Source organism: Larus michahellis, chromosome 3, assembly GCF_964199755.1.
Source record: "Larus michahellis chromosome 3, bLarMic1.1, whole genome shotgun sequence".
Taxonomy (NCBI): Eukaryota; Metazoa; Chordata; class Aves; order Charadriiformes; family Laridae; genus Larus; species Larus michahellis.
The window spans coordinates 101451591-101473159 of NC_133898.1; positions in this window are offsets into that span (position 1 = coordinate 101451591).

Here is a 21569-nt window from a genome sequence, read left to right on the forward strand (position 1 = left end):
TGTAGTCAGTATCCTCAGGTTCATTTTCCAGCCAAAAATGTCAGGTAGAGAACAATGCTATATTTAGAAGGAAACAAAAAAAAAGAAAAAAGAGGCATTAAAATAATATTAAATGTCTTATCTATTATCCCCAGAGCTGATGACTCATCAAGCAGTTTCCATTTAAAAGCAAGATTTGCAAATGAAACATAAGTCCTGGCTCAAGGGACTGTTGATTAATTAGGCATCAGACATAAAATTCATATAACAGGCTTGGGAGCAAGAACCAGTACTTGGAGCTGCTTTGCTGACTCTCTAGGACCTCACTTTCAAAAGGAAGGAAAGCAAATTTCCTAGCCTCATGGTAGCCATCATCTGCTTATGCAAAGTAATCTCTAGGAACATATATATTTGAATGTCCTTAAAAAAAAGGAAGATACTGAACCTTATTCTCAAGCTTCTTGCATGAATGCTTTAATAGACGGCTGTTACATCCTGAGTGGATGACAGCATCATTCCTGAACATTGTGTGACTCCTGTGACACATGGATTTTGAAGTCACCGCTGCCCTCAAGGTTTCCTGTTTCCTACCTATAGATACCTATGGGAAACTGCTGAAAGTGCTAACTTCTGATGGTCCCCTGGTCAGTGTTCAGCAGCTTTGGATTCAGATCTGTGATCTCATAAAAGCCTGTATGTCTAGCTTTGGAGAAATGATCATGCTCCAAAGTCCAGGCTGAGCACTGGTGTGTCTGGCTTTTATGCATTCAGTTCCTTGGATCTGGACTTCCATTACTATGTAGTATGTTACAAAATTATTTATGAAGAAATTTATATTAAAACTAAACAAAGAGTTATATAGCTTCATCTACTGGACAGATTAAGCTCACTTTGCCTTTTGTAGTCTTAAAAGCCCTACGAAACATTTCTATTATGAAAATTCTTGTGTGAGATTGCAGAACTGGTCACATTACAACAAGCCTCTAAGTACCTCCAATCCTCACTAGACAAAAGTTACACTGAGACACCTACTGTGTAAAGGGCACTGACAAGTGCTTATCTTCAAGTTTTCATCGCTTTTTATTGTTTATAAAGCTCTTGCTGATAAAATGTAATGACGCTGCCCAATTCAGTCATTAGTGCATAAAATAATTCACTGTTTTATCAGACAGCTTTCTATGGCTGTGGTCACGTGGGAGCTACAAGAAAATAGTCTTCAATCGCTCATTTTAGATAGGAGCATCAAAACCTAAGTTTTATTTCTAAGTCTAAAACCTAAAAGCAGCAGACACAGCAAATATTCTTCAAACAGTTAAGGAATGTCTCTATTTTTTTCTAAGGATGAAAATATTTAGAACCTGAAGAACATTTACAAGCAATTCTAACTTTTAAAGTAGGTCAAGATTTCAGACTTATACTTTTTGGCTGGTCTTAGTTTTTAGAAGATATAAAATTTCACAGGTTTTGTTAATACTAGCTGATTAATTATAATTGGTTTGTGCTCTGCAGTGCTGTTATAGCAGCTGGCAATGTTGTATTGTGTGTATATAAAATAATGTTAATTTATACACGCTATTTTACCATTGAAGCCCTGTAACTGAATATATTTATGTTCAGATAAGCTCTGTTTTTCCCTTATGATTTTAATACATTGGCCATATGAGATAATTATAGCATAAGATTTGGTAAAGCTAGTGACAACATTTCTCTTAGCTCCATTTTCGTCCTCTGCATGGCAGTGCAATGGAACCTCTTCTGGCTACTTGTGTGGCCTTTGGACAGTAATGGGGAAGCAATTGGGCTGGAATTGAGTGAATGACAACAGGGAGGCTGATAACAGTTTGCCTGTTTAATATGGTAGCCATTGTAAGCTTCCTTTTCAGTTTTTATTTATACAAATTGCTGCTGTTACCAGGGAACAAGTTGATCGGTAGTTCTTAGGGGGTAAGAAACCCATGTTTATTTCTCCATAGTGTAAAGCTGACAGTTTGCTTTGTAGATCTTCTCAGTTATTGCTTTTGCGTCCCAGAGGTCCTGGGATGTAATCATCTAATCTATTGTAGGCTGCCTATTTATCTGGAGCTTGGAAAGACTCCGTTGCACTCCTTTTAGCTCAGTAGGCTTTTTCACCTAGAAGTCTATTGGTGGGAGAATCTAAATTCTCATCTCATGTGCCTTCAACTTCCTCTTAATATTTTGATCACTGAAATGACGAAGGCGACTATACCAGCATCTAACTCCCAAATGGTGAGACTGACATCACATCAAACTTCCAGACAGTTGTTAGCAAGATGACCTGGATTTCATTCTTTACTCCCAAGTAAATGGAACTATCAAGTTCAAATGGAACTATCTATGACACATCAGATTTGCATGTCTCTGACGAGCGGTATGCATTGGCTCCTCCCAGCTAGGTAGTAATCCTGAATGATGTTGTATCTTCTGTGTTTATCTATATTGTAGTATCCACATTCAATATTTTCATACCCGTATCAAAAATATTCATTCAAAGGTAAAATTTAATTTAAAACCTTAAATCCAGCTTCTGAATTTCCATTGTTTTTATCAATACCAGACGAAAGGGTTGGGATACATATTCTTGATTTACTCAAGTTACATTTTACAATTATTTATGATTTTAATTCATTAACAATTATTAATATTTCTCATAGCATAGCTCCACTTAGACATATCTTTTCTAAAGCAAGCAGTCCTGCTTTCTTTTGTCCATCCTTGTATGGGAGCTTTTTTACACTTCTGAGTGTTCTTAATGTCTTTCTCTTTACTTTTTAGTCCTGAAGACTCCACTTGAGAAAGGCTGTATTAAGTATTTAAACAGTGGCAGAATAAAGATTTCTGTTTTGTTCTTAATTATTTTTCTAATGATTCCTAATTATTCTATTGACCTTTTGGACCTCAGTGAACAATAGGCTGCTATTTTTAAAGAACTGTCTGAGATGATTCCACAAGCTTTTTTCCCAAGTGGGAATAGATAATTTATATCCCATCACTCTGTACATAGAGTTAAGATTATTTTGCCTATATACAATACTTTGAAGCTACTGTCACAGTTTTATCTGACATTTTAATACCTGATCACTCAGTGAGCTTTTGTTCAAGTGCTCAAGATTTTTTTGGTTGGCTAACAGTAAATCTTCTTCACCTTTTTCTAATCCTTTTCATTAAAATATTTTAAAATGGTATTTGAATAAGGAATCTGTTCTCCCAAATACTCATTTGTCAATACCAAGTAAGTTTTCCATCTTCTTAATTTCTTCTTGGATAAGATTATTTTACTGAGTACACAGAAAATTATGTAGACGACTTGTTAGCCTCTTACTTTGCAAAATAGCAAATGAAAATCAGTCAGTCACTAGACTACCCATAAGCCATTAACAGAGCAACTTTACAAATTCATATTCTTTCCTTAGTAAGACGTAGTACTAAACCCATACAGGATTATCATTCTCAGTAAGGTCAAGAGGTGACTTCTGTTCTTAAATGCATAGTACACACTATTAAAAAGTAAACAAAAATCAAACAATTAGTAACTCAGGTGACAATGCAATACACACCCACTTCTCAAAACTGGGTTGATTAAATAGAATCAGAATGTCTACCATGAATTTTAGCACTCATTAGTAGATGTTAGTCTCCTTCCAACTTCTGCTTTGTTGAAGCTCTTGCACAGTTGCAGGCTTCTTGATGTTCTTATACTCTTGCCTAGCTCTTCCACCTTGACTTCATACCCCAAAATACTAAGGACCAACACATGTCACATATGTAGAAGTGTGAGAAATTTCTCCTTTTCTGGAATTTGTGGAGCACAGTTTATCAGGAGAGATCTGACGTCAGAACTCTGCAAAAAATTCCTCTCTGCATCCTGCTCAGATTTCCTCTTTGCCATGTAATCTGACTCAATGGAAAACGACTGTGTCAGGTGATGAAGGGGCATGAGAAAGTCTTTCTGTGTTTCAGTTAGAGAAAAAAACTCAATATTGCAGAGGTGGAAAGGAAAGGTAATTTGGCTAAATACTAATGTCTACACATATGAGCTACTTTGAATTACAGAAGTTTTTGTGATTGATTACACAGTGATTGATAATCAGTAATCAGCTTGGATGCTGATGTCATTGTGAATATCAGAAATATATTTTTGAAAATTGGAGTTTGTGCTAATTATTTGTATAAATAATAACGGTTACAAATTCTAAGTAGAATTAGTGCACTAAGTTATAGATTGACCAATGTGTTATGTTTTGTTCTAAAGGTATTCTTCCACAAATCACGTTGTTTCTTCAAACTAACTCAGATTAAAGACCGTATCAGTGTGAATTCTTTGTATCAGGGCTTGTGCAATGAAAGTCAAAATTATTATTTTTGATATTTTGAGATTGGAAATACAGGCAGTTCCTCATAAAACATCTCATAAAACCTCATAGGTGTCATTCAATGCAGAATTGGGAAGGATGGTGAGGTACCTTCCCATGTCTTTGTTATTGACAGCAGCTATAGTGGTATAGCAGGTGCAGCAGGACACTATGATATCCCCTTTCTTATCAACACTGGTTGACGTGGACCTGAAAGGCATCTTCCAAATTGTTTTTTGCCTCCCTTTAAATGAGTAGTCGTAAAGCTGAAAATAGTGGCGGTCAAGTTAGGCCTGTGAGTTGTTGAAATGATCACTCAGTCGTGAGCTCTTTTTGGAAAGGCCTACCTGTTTTGATTTTTTTATTCATTTTTTCTGATATGATGGGATCTTGGTTAATGACTGGAAGCTTCAAGGCACTATTGTGATGTAAATACCAAGCAATATTTTTCCTGTGAATTGTGGTCTTCCTCCATCTCATTGAATCACTGTGAGAACTCGGACAACACTAAAAGGTAAAATATTGACTGTAGGTGACTACTGTTGCTTAAGAATTGAACTAAGAGCTTGGAAGGCAACAATTATTGCTGGTGTCATGTCCGTAGACTGGAATAAGAGCAGAGATATTTCATGTTCACTTATGCAAGGAGAGGCTGCATCATTCTGTTTTAACCTGTCTGGGATCAGGCTGATTTGAAAAAGAAGTTCATTGGTTGCTTCTATTGCATTGAGAATGTTCTTCTCTCAAGGGCTGTAGAGATCCAGCAGCTCTCAAGATAAATTGCTGTATGGGACAGAACAATTCTATTTCTGTCTCAGATGGTAGAATTTACTTTTAATATGAGACAAATTTATTCTCTAGAAACTACATCTGTTAAATATATTGTATTCATAATGTCTGTTAATTAAAAAGCATTCCATACACATAAAAATAGAAATGGAAAAGAACTCTAATGACTTCTCATTTAGGGTAAAAGATAGCTTCATAGGATTTTTTTTTTCTTGTCTGTTGCATATTGGAGTACCATTGTCTGTAGTCGTCTACAAAATTTATTTTCTTCCCATTTTTTCAAACTCCTGGTTTCTTAATATAAAATAGTATCTTCACAACACAAATATTTAGACTTTCAGGCATGTTGCTTAATTGTTAATTGGCATAGTGCAGAAGAAAATTGGTGCCAACTTTTCCTTTATTAATGTTTCCACAGATTTTGATTTACATAGTGACTGATTGATACATTTTTTGACTGTAGTGGCTTTCATTTTCACAGAGATCTAAGTTCTAAACAGATAAGAATGACTCTGATGTTAGATGCAACAGTGTATCATTTCACTGTAAATAATAATAATAATTTCAAAATAGATTTCATCACTTCCTTTGAAATCAACCTCAGTTGTTGGAGTATTCAGTTACCTCTCATCTTCATGAATTAAAATTTCAATTCTCTGAAGTCTAGAAATATAGGCATGTTGTGCTAATTAATAGTATATTATCATTACTAAAGTTACTGCTGTTTGTGGGATATTAAACTCACAGCTGTTATATGAGGTTGTTGCCATTACACATATGACTATTCAATCTGACATAAATGCGTATTCAGGCCATAATATAAGTGATAATGTGGTTTTGTAGTGTAGGTTTCTGTATAAAAAAATGAAGAAAAATCTTCACTGTCCAAGGCAGTTCTTGAAGAAAATGTTCTATATTATGTATATTTTGATATTACAAGACAAAAACCTCTGAAATAAATACAAAATGCAGGGCTTCCCTTTTGTAATCTTCATTAACATTGTCACGCTTTCCAGAAAACAGTGCTACCATACCAAATGAGAGAATCATGGTTTCTGATCATCTGCAAAAGAAGAATTTTACTAATTCTGAAGAAATAAAATGGGAAATTGTTCTTGTAATTGTGTTTCCAACAGATTTCTAGATAAACCAGATTATTTTTGCTATAAAAAATACAGTATACACAAGTATATGTATATTACTAATACAACATATTTTGCAAAGTTTTTGCAAAGATCGTCATCATAATGATGAAACTTGGAAACCGTTCATTTTTATAACAGTGAAATAATATGATTCAAGGACTTAAAAGAAGATAAAACAAGATTAAAGTAGACAATAGCCAAAATAAATCCAATGCCTTCAGCTTATTAGAAGTGACAGAGAAATAAACACTCACTCATTACAAACAATCTAGGGACCTGTTAGAAAAGTTTAGCACATGAAATGACATTTTCTACTACCTCTGTTAGTAAACAGATCTGCTGCATATTGCCAGTAGCATTTACATTTGTCTATTGCACTCTGAAGAAAAGCCTCCAAAGCTTTAAATGTTTTAGAAAAATCCTAATTTCTTATATTTTTTAATCAAGTTGGAGAATATTGCATATGAAACTCCCAACCACCTTTAATACCCATGTACATTTGTATTATCTGGTATGACTGTAGTGTTCATGAGCTTTCAGTATTTCTGTTGAATAACCGAAGATCAATCACCATTTAATCAGTAATGTAATATGTTACGATGACCACAAAGAAGTTGGATAATTCAATAATATTTGTAGATGAACAAATACAGATATAGTGACATGTTGGTGGTGGGGGGAGGGGTATGTTGACTTTTTTTTTCCCTTTTGGAGTTCTTTTGGAAAAGAATTTAAGTCCTATTCTAAAAAATAGAAAATAATAATAAATTTTTAAAAAGTTGTGCATTATGGAGGACTGTGTTTTGCAAAATCAAATCCATTTGTTTCAACTTTTCCATATAAGCAAACCATACCAATAACTTTGCCTAATCAGTATTAATCATGATTACAGAATTTACTTCAGGTTATCAAAAGTAATTACGTAAGTGCACGAATGATTGTACTCATTTTTATTGGAAATTTATTACTCATAAAATATTTAATCCAATAAAACTGTTTGCTAAAAATCATGGAACATGCACTGAAAGCATGGCAACCTAATAAATATCTGATTAAGGTCTCATTATGAGCAAAGAACTTTTGTCATAAGTGAAGTGTAATCTGAAATTATACTTGGTTATGTTTATTTTCTTTGCACCTACTAAAGTCATAAACTTTCCATCCCTCCTATAATTTGGAACCATCCTATGCTAATGTAAATTATAACATAGTATTATCAGAAAAGATAGCATAATATAGAAACTAGTGTTCATTTAAGCATAACATTTTTTTAATATTTCAATATCTTCAAGTAATGAATTTTTTTCCATATATCAGTTCTTAATATTCTGTTCACAAGCATAAAATTTCTAATGAGGTCTATGGCCTAGTTGAGGTTATCTGTACTCATAAATGAGATAAGGATCTTATTCAGACCTTTTCCTTCTGGAAGATGACACCTCTTTGTGAATCTTTAGTGTAATTCCTAACTTAAAACAGTTTAAGGTGTATGGAAAAGTAATGTGGAAGAAAAAATTCTGAAAACTATTCATCTCCCCACAAAGAAATAAAAGTCTCATTATCCTTCAATGTTGTTAGTAATTTCCTTCTGTTTTGAGAGCATTGGTAGGATTCTTAATAACCAAATATATATTACAGTCTGGAAAGGAGCATATAAAGTGGGGAAATGACATTGGAAGACATTAATTTTTAGCCTGTCTAAACAAATGTGTAATTTTAAGCAACTGGTATTTTTCTAATATAAAAGGTATACATTCTTCATTACTTTGTTTAACATAAGTATGAACACTCTTTTCCTCCCTTAACCACTATGTGTTTTTGTTTTGTATACTCTTTTTATCAAAAAAAAATCATTTAAAAAGTAAGATAACTCACTAATGTTAGATATTCCCCAGGCTGACTATATATAAGATTAATGAAGTAGTTGCCTTGTAAAAAATCTACTTGATAACTTCTACTAAAGGATTAAATATGTTACTTGACCTAAAAGACACTATTATTTACTTGTTTGATGTGTACTATATTAATATGACAGAAAATACATCATAGTTCCAAAAAAACAGTGTTTGTTTCCACATAGGAAAATTTGAATATTTTGATAACTTTTAATCAAATGACACTTGAAAAGAACGAACAGCAAACAAAACCAACCTCCCCCATGAACAGACTCTTCAAATACTTTTTCTTCAACATGCAAGTGTGAACTTTCCCAGTTCACAATTTATACAAGTTCAGAATGTACCTAAAAAGATGAGGCTATTAAAACTTTCAGTTTATATGTATATATACATAGACACAGATATACATACCACTTTTAAGTTGAAACATACAACTCTACCCAAAAAAAGAAAGTGAGGGCAGTTCTTAATGTATTTGTCCTATATTTTCAGTATATAATTAATTATATATGTTCCTATGTTTGATCAGGCCATACATTTGTGCAGATGAACAGTCAGGGCAGATGAGTCTTCCTGTTCCCAACATTACTTGCAAATATCTATGCTTTCTTCACAACTTTATAGCTCAGAAATATAACAGTATTCTTGCCAAAAATTAAACTCATGACCTGAAACATCCATCTGTGGATGTTTTTCTTTTAACCACAGAAAAAGATTGGTTGAATCTGAAGTGTTCATACCCTCATATTCCTCATCAAAACATATGGAAGCCTATAAGATCCCTATTAAATATAGGGGGATGAAGACTTCACCATTAGTCCCAAGATTTTGAAGTACAGGAAAAATGGACATATGTATTTCCAAGACAGCCTATAAGTGATTATTTTTATTTAGTTTTTTTTCTTAAGGGAATGAGCATCTGCTTTCCCATTTATTTGAACTGGAGTGGTAATAACTGAATACCAGTAGATCAAGATATATCTGAGACTGTCCTAATTAAATGTATTTAAAATATATTCCTAGCAATATAGCTGTATTTTTATATATTAATTTGCATATTTAAATTTATCAGCTAAACTAAAAAATAATAGTTTCTGTTTTAAGAATTTATCATAAGGAAGTGTTCTCACTGCATTGTATACTAAAAGTAAACAATGAAAGAGAAACTCAAGAAAAATGTACAATGCTCATTAATGTTCTTTTTGTGAGCTACAGAGTTGAATACCTCTACATTTTCTTTATCCCTATTAGTCAGATGGTCATCTTCAACAAGGTCCAATGTTTTATTCAGATGTCCTCTTGCTATTAACATACTTAAAAAGCATTTCTTGTTGTCTGATACAACACTGGCCAGTTTGAACTCTAATTGAGCTTTGGCCTTTCTGATCTCCTCCTTGCATATACAAACCACAGCTCTGTAATCTTCCTGCAAAGCCTGACCTTGCTTCCAGAGATTGTACTGTTACTGCCAAAGTTTTGCTGAAAACACTTATTTGTGTAAGTCAATTAAATTATTTCCTAATTTTCAAGTGTTTTACTTAAAAAATTAATTTTCTCTTAAAAACTTTCAACAGCAATAGTGAATATAGACAATATTTTTTAATTATAATTTTCTAGTCACTTCTAAAGTGTAGCAAAGTATTATAAAATTATGCTAAACTGGTAAAATTCTTTATAGGAAGGAGTAAAGGAAGAGGGGGAAACTTACCTATCACTCTTTACAATATCATGTTCTCTCCTAGAAAGCTAATACAAGGAAAGATAAAAAACAAGAAATCCTCCTCTTTGCTAATCTTCAAATATGCAAATTAGTTTAGGCCAGATGGTGCTGAATGAGTGCCTTTATTTAATAAGCCTGTGGCATTCAATTTACTCCTCATTCATCACTTTTGTCTGCATTGTCCATGTTATGTACCCTTCTGCTTCAGGACCAGCCCAGACAGGTCCAGTTGTAGAGAAAGCATAAAAAGGCATCCTGCTTTTTGAGATTCAGTGTGCCCAGAAGCTCAACGCTATTTCGTAGCTCTGTGCCAGCTATTGCATCCTTCCAGGGTCTGTAGTTTATTCAGTTGCCTAATAGACTGTCAACTGTATGGAAGAAGAAACAATCCCAGCCTGCTTTAGTACATCCATCTAAGGCAGTCTAGACATAAATGAAGTTTCTTGTCCTTCCACAATCTTATGGGCTTATCCATAAGGCTTTAAACTAGGTTTGATGGGGGATGGGGACGAAACCAGGATCACAAAAGTGGTGCCTGGGAGCAACATAGCAGTGCTCATGGGTATAAGTGATAGCAAGGTCTTGCAGCCTGTCTCAGCGATGGTGGGGGATAGTGAATTGTGTGGCAGCATAGACACAAGGAGTAGTGATAATTTGGTAACTACAGTAGTGTCCGAGAATGATCAGGTGCAAATCAGGGCCTGTCCCCCCAAGAAAGTGGCAGGACAATTAACCCAACTGAAGTGCATCTACACTAATGCACGCAGCATGGGGAATAAGCAGGACGAGCTGGAGACCATCGTGCAGCAGGGAAACTATGATGTGGTTGCCATCACGGAAACGTGGTGGGAAGACACACACAAGTGGAGTGCTGTAATTGATGGCTACCAGCTTTTCAGAAGAGATAGGCAAGGGAAGAGAGGTGGCGGGGTGGCCCTCTATGTTAGGGACAGTTTTGAATGTCTAGAACTCAACAGTGTGAATGACAGTGTTGAGTGTGTATGGATAAAAATCAAGGGGAAGGCCAACAAGGCAGATATCATGATGGGAGTTTGTTATAGACCCCCTAATCAGGATGTAGAAACCGATGAAGTATTCTATAAGCGGCTGGCAGAGGTCTCGCGATCATCTGCCCTTGTTCTTGTGGGGGATTTCAACTTCCCGGATGTCCGCTGGGAATACTACACAGCAGAGAGGGAACAGCCCCGGAGGTTCCTGGAGTGTGGGGAAGACAACTTCCTAACACAGCTGGTGAAGGAACCTACTAGGGGAAGTGCCCTACTGGACCTACTGTTTGTTAACAGAGAAGGTCTTGTGGGGGATGTAGAGGTTGGAAGTCGTCTTGGGCAGAGTGACCATGAAATGATAGAGTTTTCAATTCTTGGTGAAGGGAGGCGGGGAGCCAGCAGAACTGCCACCTTGGATTTCCGAAGGGCAGACTTTAGCCTGTTTAGGAGCATGGTTGAGAGTGTCCCTTGGGAGGCAGTGTTGAAGAGCAAAGATGCCCAGGAAAGCTGGTCATACTTCAAGCAGGTGCTCTTAGAAGCACAGGAGAAGGCCATCCCCATGTCCCGAAAGACGAGCCGACGGGGAAGAAGGCCAGCCTGGCTAAATAGAGAGCTTTGGCTGGAACTCAGGAAAAAAAGGAAGGCTTACATTCTCTGGAAAAGGGGCTTAGCAACTTATGAGGATTATCAAGATATAACAGAGCTATGCAGGGGGAAGATTAGAAGGGCCAAAGCTCAATCAGAACTCAGCTTGGCCACTGCAGTTAAAGACAACAAGAAGAGATTTTTCCAGTATATCAACAGAAAAAGGAAAACTAGGGAAAATATAGGTCCACTGATGAATGAGACGGGTGCCCTAGTGGTGGAAGACACAGAGAAGGCAGAGTTACTGAATGCCTTCTTTTCTTCGGTCTTCACTGATAAAGCCGTCCCTCACGCATCCCATACCCTGGAGGCAAGGGGGAAGGTCGGGAGAGAGGAAGATTTTCCCTTAGTTGAGTGGTGTCCCTCAGGGGTCAATACTTGGACCAATTTTGTTCAATATATTCATTAATGACCTAGATGATGGGACAGAGTGTATCCTCAGCAAGTTTGCTGATGATACCAAGCTGGGAGGGGTGGCCGACACTCCAGAGGGCCGCGCTGCCATTCAGCGTGACCTGGACAGGCTGGAGAGCTGGGCAGAGAAGAACCTAATGAGGTTCAACAAAAGCAAGTGTAGGGTCCTGCACCTGGGAAGGAAGAATGCTGAGCACCAGTATAGGGTAGGGGCGGACATGCTGGGAAGCAGCTCTGAGGAGAAGGACCTGGGGGTCCTGGTAGACAGCAAATTATCCATGAGCCAGCAGTGTGCCCTTGTCGCCAAGACGGCCAATGGCATCCTGGGCTGCATAGGGAAGAGTGTGGCCAGTAGGTCGTGGGAGGTCATTCTCCCCCTCTACTCTGCACTGGTGAGGCCACAACTGGAGTACTGTGTCCAGTTTTGGGCTCCCCAGTTCAAGAGGGACAGGGAACTACTGGAGCGAGTCCAGCATAGGGCAACCAAGATGATTATGGGACTGGAGCACCTCCCTTATGAGGAAAGGCTGAAAGAGCTGGGACTCTTTAGCCTGGAGAAGAGAAGGTTGAGGGGGGACCTGATTAATGTTTACAAGTATCTAAAGGGTGGGTTTAAGGAGGACGGAGCCAGACTCTTTTCATTGGTTCCCAGTGACAGGACAAGGGGCAATGGGCACAAGTTAGAACACAGGAAGTTCCGTTCAAATACACGGAAAAACTTCTTTACAGTGAGGGTGACAGAGCACTGGAACAGGCTGCCCAGGGAGGTTGTGGAGTCCCCTTCTCTGGAGATTTTCAAGACCCGCCTGGATGCAGCCCTGAGGGATGTGCTTTAGGCAATCCTGCTCTAGCAGGGGAGTTGGACTAGATGATCTCTAGAGGTCCCTTCCAACTCTGAAGATTCCGTGATTCTGTGATTCCGTGATTCCGTGATTCCAGGAGCACAAGTGCAATCTTACCAGATCTTTACATGTCCTCAAAATAGGATGTTTGTGTACAAAATTTAATCTTCTCACTTTATAGATACACAAAGTATGACAAAGTCATCACTGAATATACTTGATTAATAATCTATAATCACAATCTATTTTTTCTCTCTTTATCAGATTGCTCCTATAGCCAAGAGAATTATGCAATTTTGCAGTTGCCAGATCTTTGAGATGTCTTAGGGTTGCCTGATTGGCCTCTAGCTGCCAATCCAGAAGGGTTAATAGGTCTGTGACTTGTCCATGAATTCAGTATAGATGTCTCTGATATTCCAGGTTTTCTCAAAGGGAACTAATGCCTATATGGGGGCACCTGAATTTGGCCCTTGGACTCCTCAGTACTTGTTGATAAGAAGCAAACCTCAGATACGCTCAATATTATGCAGACTTTTCTTTTATACAATGTTATTATACAACATTATAAAGTTAGTCATAGCTATCCTGAAGCAAGGGACAGCTTGGAGAATGTCACACTCCACTGTTATCATATGCAATGTTTTGAATTCCAAAATTTAACGTAATGGCATTTTGTATTTTGAATAGCAGTTGCTTATGTTTTCTTAAAAGGTATCTATATTTAGTTTTATTTATAAAAATATATGAACAGAGAATCAAAACAGTTAGATACATAAATTCTATCATTGCAGTTGCTTCCATCAAAAATAGTACAGTTGATGGTGAAAATATAGGAGTTGATTTAAGATGTCCTTGAACATTTGGATCAGAATATAAATTTGCAGTCAAAATATTACCTTGGACTTAATTTCTATAAAGCAGATGAAATACTAAGAGTTATCCATTGCTATGATAACTAGATTTAGCATAAAAACAAAAGAGTTTTTAAACATGTTCCAGTTTCTTAAATGTGAAAAATGGAAACATGTTTTATGTCTGCTTCACTGTTTTCATAGCCTTGCTTGTCTATAGAAGCCATACTAAACCCGCTAATGCAACACGTGTTATTTATCTGAGCTGTTAGAGGTAGTTGAACTATAGTAGCGTTAAACATTTCAAATGAGGTATTTCATAAAAATTAATTTTATTTTTATACTGCATCCTAATTCTTTAAAAGAACCGCACAGTGTATTCCAAATAACAATAACTAGAAAAATAAATATCTGAAAAATAAGTTATTATTACTTTGTTTCCTAGTTGTTAGAATTTGTTATAGAAGAGACATTTATTTGTCAGTAAACATACTGTAAAGCTTATGTACTTTGACATTTGATATGATGCAGGGAGGTGCATGTAAACTTATGGAAAACAAATTAATTTATAAAATATTTGCCTTTTAAAATGTAATATGTGGAAGTCATTGTTTACTATTGCAGTAGAAATCACCACAGGTAGCATAGCCTTTTTTTCATTCTGTCCAAAGAAATTATATGGTAGCTTTAAAGGCACAACTAAATATTTTAAATCAAATTACAGAATCACAAAATCACAGAATGGTTCGGGTTGGAAGGGACCTTAAAGATCATCTAGTTTCAACCCTCCTCCCCTAGCAGGAATTCTTGAAGTTGTGAGATATGTTATATATTGCCGTTGAGGAAATGAGATATAACATGCTGTATTAACAGAGAAGTATCTACTTAACAGGTTTTATAAGAGGAGCTAGGGGACTTGTGCTCTTCCTGCAGTTTATGTCATCTGAGTCTGCTTCAGCCATCTTTTCTTCCTTCTGAAGAACTCTAACTTCTGTATTTTTAGCAGTCAACTCCTCTTCATTATCTTTAAGCCCTAGTTTCCCGCTACCTGCTGTATAGCTTCTGCCACCCTCTAACCTTTCTAAAAGTGGTGAGTAGTTTGTCATAAGGAGGCCTTCTGGGTTTGTGTAATATAGGTTTTTTGCGCTTTGTTAGAGTTTCTCATGTTACTTTTGTAAAAACAGGTGTTGGACAACAAACTTCTTTCCCATCCCATGCATACCACCACAGGAACATATTCCTTGACCATTTTCAGTAGGTAAGAATTTAAGAGTGACTTAAACATTGCAAAAATTGCACAACTTCCAGATGAAATTCCAAATGTAACTTGTTTTAAAAAAAATTGATATGTTTGCAAAAGGGAAGAGTTTGCTAGACTTACTTTTATTTTTATGGGCTATTATAGCAAATGCATAAAATTACATAATCTTTTAGGCTTATTAAGAAGATTTGCACACAGAAATGTTATTATATGTCATAAATGACTAACCTGTTCCTGAGGAAACACAATGGAACTATTTTTTTCCAGTCTACTGATATTTCAAATAAACTGCATTGTTTTGTTTTGGTTTTTTTTTAAATCTATTTAAGTGTATTTCATGCCTCTTATCAGAAACTAAGTATTAAATGGCTTTTAGCATTTTTCTAAAGCAAATTAATTGTTTAAAAAATGTGATAATTTACCTTATTTATTTACAAAGCAGGTACTCTATCTACAATGAATAGACAAATTAATTCCATTATGTACATACTTAATATGTTACTATGCTGATTCTGCTAGAAACTGGACATAATATAATTTTGAATAATATATTATCTTAATATTTACAGATTTTTCATTATTGTATTGACTGCCTGTTCAGTGCCCTATCATGAACTCTACTCAAAGCAACATCATGTTACTTTTCTGACTTGATAGTGAATACTAAATTCCTTCAGTATACTCACACTATTGAGGAAAAGATGAGTAGCAACCTGAATATAATTTTGATCCTTTCCTTTTACAAAATAAAGAATATTTTGTATCACTAAAAATAAAACAGAGATTCTGTATGATCTTTTTTGCACACACTAAACTTTTTTCAAGTTTAACTATTATGCTTGTGTATCATTAATAAATAAAACTTTCAGATTTGTTTCTTACCTACATATGCAAGTAGTAATTGGTATATAAATCTGTGCTTTTACAAAAATAGTATTCACAGCCTAGTTGAGTTCTGGCTTTGATTTGTACCCATATTTCCTGAAGAACTTTTTTTATGCGCAAAAGATATACTATAGAGTCAATGTCAACAGTTTTCCCATTATTTCCTTGATGTGCTGCAGTGAAATGTATCTACTGCATGCTTCTGTATAGTACCGTTAAGTAAAGACAGAAAAAAATGCACTTTTCTAAATGCAAAAGCTCTATAGTTTTCCAAAATTCATCCACTAATGTCAGTTTTGTTCAGTTTTCTTTAAAATTAGTATAGATATTAGCAAAGTTTAAAGAAACTCTTCATTCTAAAGAATGAGATTGCTGTAACGTTCTAAAGAAGCCAGTCACCTAGCACAAAAAACATTCAAATGGAAGAGAAAGTAATCTTCATGAGAAAGGTAACAGATAACAGTATTTATAGATAAAAAATAAAGCTATTTAGTTATTTCCTAAATTAAATACAGTTCACCGCTGTGGTATCCAAGCAAATAACAGCAAGTGGTTTTTGACTGAAAAATCTTTAACTTATCTGCGACATGGTTCTTGGTTTTGTGTTCATAATTAAAGCAAGAACTGTGAGTATAAAGTAGCTTTCTAATGTTTGTTCTTACTCAAGTGTATTTTCTTTCCTTTAACTGTTAAAACTAAATCCAGATGATGAAAAACAAGCTAGAAGAAAGCAATTTCTGTTTTAACGATTTCTATATTAACTCCACTGCTGTTATTGTTGGTATTAAGACAGATGAATACCCATTTCATATGTGAATCTCAGAGGTTTGATATGTAAAATATACCCAAGTAAGTCTTTAAATTAGACTAAATTCTTACTATGTAATGACTGATTTTGTAAATAAAGGTTTTAAGATAGTTTGTAAGTTGTAGCAAGAGGTTTAACGAGGTTTGCTTTTGTAATTAAAAAGGCTACCCATTCACTTCAAGTATCTTTGAACCATTCCCAAGGCAGTTCAGAAAGTTCTGTGATCTAAGAAATCAATACAGAGTTTAATAGAGACAATACCAATTGACTGAAGCACTAGATTCCTTAGTAGTTAGATGATCAAGGCTTTTAATTATAAGGCTATTTTTTAATCTTGTGCTACTTGTTACCGTAAAACTAATGCAGTATACAAAGGATTTATACTCATAGGGCATTTGTGATTTAACAGCCAAAATAATTGTCAAGAAACAAATGTCTGAAAAGGAGAAAAAAAGAAAAAAAGAACTGAAGTTGCTATCAAAATCTTTGTATTATATCACTTTTTTTAAGATCATGTCCCATTCTCTGATATCATAAAATAATGCTTCAAAAATTCCTTTTGCAACCTCACATTTAACATGGAAGCTTAACTCTAATCAGGGCAGCGTACTTACACAAAAGTAGATAGATTCAATAATGACTCTTTCAAGTGAAATTTCACTCAACTTCTGTGTCAAAGCACACTTAAAGTCATTCAAGTTTGTGGGGGAAAAGAAAGTGAGGCTTTCCATTTTTGATCTACAGTCTTTTTGGTTCCTCTTTCTTCTGAGAATAAAGAAAATAAAATAAGAAATTCAGAAAGACCCACTCATGTACAATACTGGCACAAAACTATTGTTATATAAGAAATATTAGGGTCGGGCTTCTGTATAAGCTAAGCAAATTAGTGTCTTTCTTCTATAACTGAAAAAACAAACAAAGCTTGAAAGGATGTTAAAAGCCGCCTAAGGGACAGTGACCCATTTAAGAGGAGAATTACAGTACTGGATAGCTGAGATTCTCATTTTTCCCTCAATGTCAGTAATTCTTTTTAGCACAGTTCATCTTAATTCTAGAGAGTAAAGCTGAGAAAGCCAGGAAATGACACTAGGCCCTTGTCTTTTCCTGGATTGACCACCTGTGCTAAAAACTAGCCTGACAAACAGGGTAAAAATGCTTTCCAAACCTAAAAGGACCATTTTCAACTAATGCTGTCTTTTAGCACTGACAACAAAATACACTTGTTTTCTTTAATCTGTTACTGCAAGTTTTTCTGCAGTAGCTGCGAAAATTTGTCAGCAGACTTTTTTTTTTCTAGAAATGAAGTGTTACCTGAGTGGCCACTAAATATCCAGGGCTCACATAACTTATACCAATCCAAAATATGAAATTGACATTTAGATGCATATATACACATACATGCAAAGTTTATTAATTAATGTAATAATAGATTAACTTTTGGGGGTGTTTATATATACATACATTTTATTTATACATGTGAACAAGCTGGGAAGAATAGATGGTTTACAGCACACTGGCTTCTATTATTTTTCTGTTAGCTGTTGAGCATATAAACTACAGTGTAAACTTTTCTTCATGTCTTCAAAGCTCCTTGGAAAAATTTCCTGAAATATCACTGTTTGTAAGGGTAAGACTCTGGTCTATTCCTTGTCCTCAATTTATCACGGCCATTCTTCATTTTTACTTGCTAATGCAGGAATTTTCTTCTTCCAGATATCACTTTGTGTTCTTTTGATGGTACTTTGAATATTTATAAAGAGTCATGAACCCTTACTTCTGTATGAAAAACAAGGAGATACTTTGTACTGATCAATAAAGACTGAATTATATCATCACTACGTCTAATGAATAATATGTTATTACAGATGCTGAGAGAATCCATTTCTATGAGACATAGAAACATAGTTGGACACTGTTCCAATGGCTAAACATCATACAGCTACAACCTACATCGTTTCCTGCTTCAGAGGAAGAACAACACTCCCTAATTCTGAGTAGCTCAGCAAGCACGGGATTTTTCCAGGCTGGCCATTATGAAGCATCCCATAGTTTCTTTTTCTTCTCTTTGTAAAGAAAACATTTCTTCTCATCTACATTTCTATGAAGTTTGTCCCTTCTCCCCCGTGACTTTTTTTCTTTTGCCATTTATCTCTCAGGGACGATTACTCTGGTGTCCCTGCCAGAACTTGATTTTCTTTATCTACTATTTAACAGCACTTTCACATTAACTCAATTTTCATTACCTCCCAAGACTTAAGGTTCGGTCTTCTCAGTTTTCCTGCATTTCCACAACTTTTAACACATGAAATAGATTTATTTTTAACAGAAGGTCATGTCTACAGAAGTAAAACAATGAAAGACTGAATTCAGTCCCAGTAGATAAAAGAACTGACTTAAAGAAAATTTGCTCAGAACAATTTTGATTTTTTTCACCAAAATTTAAGTTCAGAAGTTTCAGGCAAATTACTGGCAGTTACTTATACTTTAAAGAATAAAAATGGCTGTTCATCATAGCTATGCTATGATCTCTGCTTCAGCAAGTTCCTGACTGCAAAGTAGTGGGAATTAGGAGAATATTCTGAATATGCAATGCTGTATGCCTACTCTTTTTTTTAATAATCTTCCCTAGAAATCTAATTCTGGACACTGCTGGAAATAGTACAACATTTTTATATTCATAAAATGATTAATAAATTACTGGTATTTCTGAACATTTTAAAAAGGCAGTCATACCTTAAAGTTGTTTGTTTTTTTTTTTAACTGTATATCAAGCTTGATAACTAAACTATTTGCTTATTATCTTTTAGATATTTTGCAACACTAAGGCTTTTGTTATATAAATGTTTAAATATTTGTTAATAATTCCTGTATATTAAGTATAGGCATTTTACTTTTCTAATAATGAAAAAATGTTCCATATAAATTGAGATCACAGTTTTCAGACTCCATAATTAGAGAAAAGAACAATTCTTTTCTATGATGCACTGAAAATGTATTCACCAGTCACCAGAGGAGCTGTTCGGTTAGAATGGTTATAAATTGAAAGTGAATTTTTTGAGATTTGCCAAAATTCTAAGGGGTTTGCTGTGGGTTTTTTTTTCTTTATGTTTTTGTTTTTAAAAGAGATAATGCAGATTAGCCGGGAACATTTTATTAGAACAAAGAATAATATCTGTAGTAGCAAAGAACTAAAGTGTATCTAGCATGACATGGATACATTAAATACAAGCAGATTAATGTTGTATAGATTCAGCAGCAGCATATTTCTGAATATGAATTTTCAAGAGGCTTTTATGTTGCACAAAGGAAATAGGTAGAATTATATTTATTTCCCATGTATTTAACATTATGAAAAATATTCACATAAATCTTTAACATTTTCAAGGCAATGAAACATGACTTCTGGAGCTGTACTGGCCAACTTTTGACAGCAATTTCGGATAACTACTTCTTTATCACATCCTGTTGTACTAACAATTTTGGAATTAGTATTCTCCATGCTTTCTTATTGTCATTGAAATTATGTATGTTCCTCAGACTGTTGTATGATGAATTGTTGGATTGTGTCAGGAGACAGCCTATAGAGAGAATGTACAGATTGAAAAGCCTAGGTTTTTAATATAAATAAAGTATTTGAAAAGCCATTAAGCTATTATGACATGTACAGATTTTGGGACTTTCCCTTCAGCAAATGTCTTTTTTCCTTCAAGTCTGTATGCCTGCCTCATAACTCCTCAAACAGTGCTCACATTTTCCCTTGCCCTGTTTCTCTTCACTGAGATTATTGGGGCAAGTCACTTGCTTTGTTTTATCTTTAACATACTTATTTTGGATATCACCCTATTCATTCACTTTTAAAGAAGCAGAAAGGGAAAGGTCAGCTCGGTTCTGATTATGTGGTATATTCATATCTTCTTTTTTTTAGACTTTTTTTTCCTACAGCAGTGCCTTTGTCTGAATATAGCTTCAGTCTTCTGTGAGTAATGTTTTCGTTTCTTCCCTATGTCCTAAGCAGGGAATAGCAGGTCTATTTTAAGAGACATCCACTTTACACTGGGTAATGATGACAGAGGATCTTTGTAGCAAGTCTGGCTCCTTATTGCCATCCTGAGAGCCCTACTATTTTCATTATCCTGCAGAAAGCCACTTTCCAAATCCCAGGGACTATGGAAGCCTGTCTGTGTAAGGACCCTGACATCTGGTTTTGAAACAATGCCTGCAGACTGAATGGGCATACTTAAGGGAAAAACTTTGTCCCAAGTATTGATGGTACCCTGACTTCAGCAGCAGGGGCTTGCTCTGACCATAATCCTTAATGAGCATTAAGTTTCACTAAGTCAGTGATGATGGTACCTACAGCTGATTTTTTTCTTCAGTGACAGAGAAGTTAGCTCATATCTGGGACTGTCATTATGTTTTAAAGGCAGAAATTTACAAGAAAAAAAATAACTAAGGCCTTTTTCTGTGAAACCTGAGAAACTTGTCCTCCTGGAATATCTGAAATCATACTTTTCTTCATTCCTACAAATTCTACAATATTATGTACTGCATCACTTAAAGACTTTAGCTTCAAAATTGCGTTCCTCTTTTTAGGAGTCTTATGTAGTCTTAATTTTGGAACCACACTTCTTTCCAGAAGTCCACAGGTATTATATTTAAGTGATTGGTCATAAGAGAAGTCTTCAGAGCCTTCTGACTGTGTGTTCTGGCTTCTTATGGCAGATGCAATTTCATGCATTCAGGGTTCAGAGTTCTGTGAAAGTGTAAATGATGTTTTGTTCTTTAGAGATTCTTCATTCATTGAACTATGAAATCACTGATTATCTTGTCCATGCTATACATGATGTAAACATTTAAGTAAATTAAGTAAACTAAATGTGTACAAACCCTTGATTAATAAAGCAAAGTTATTTTCCACTAAACTGAAGAATTTCAAGATGCATTTTCAAAATGCA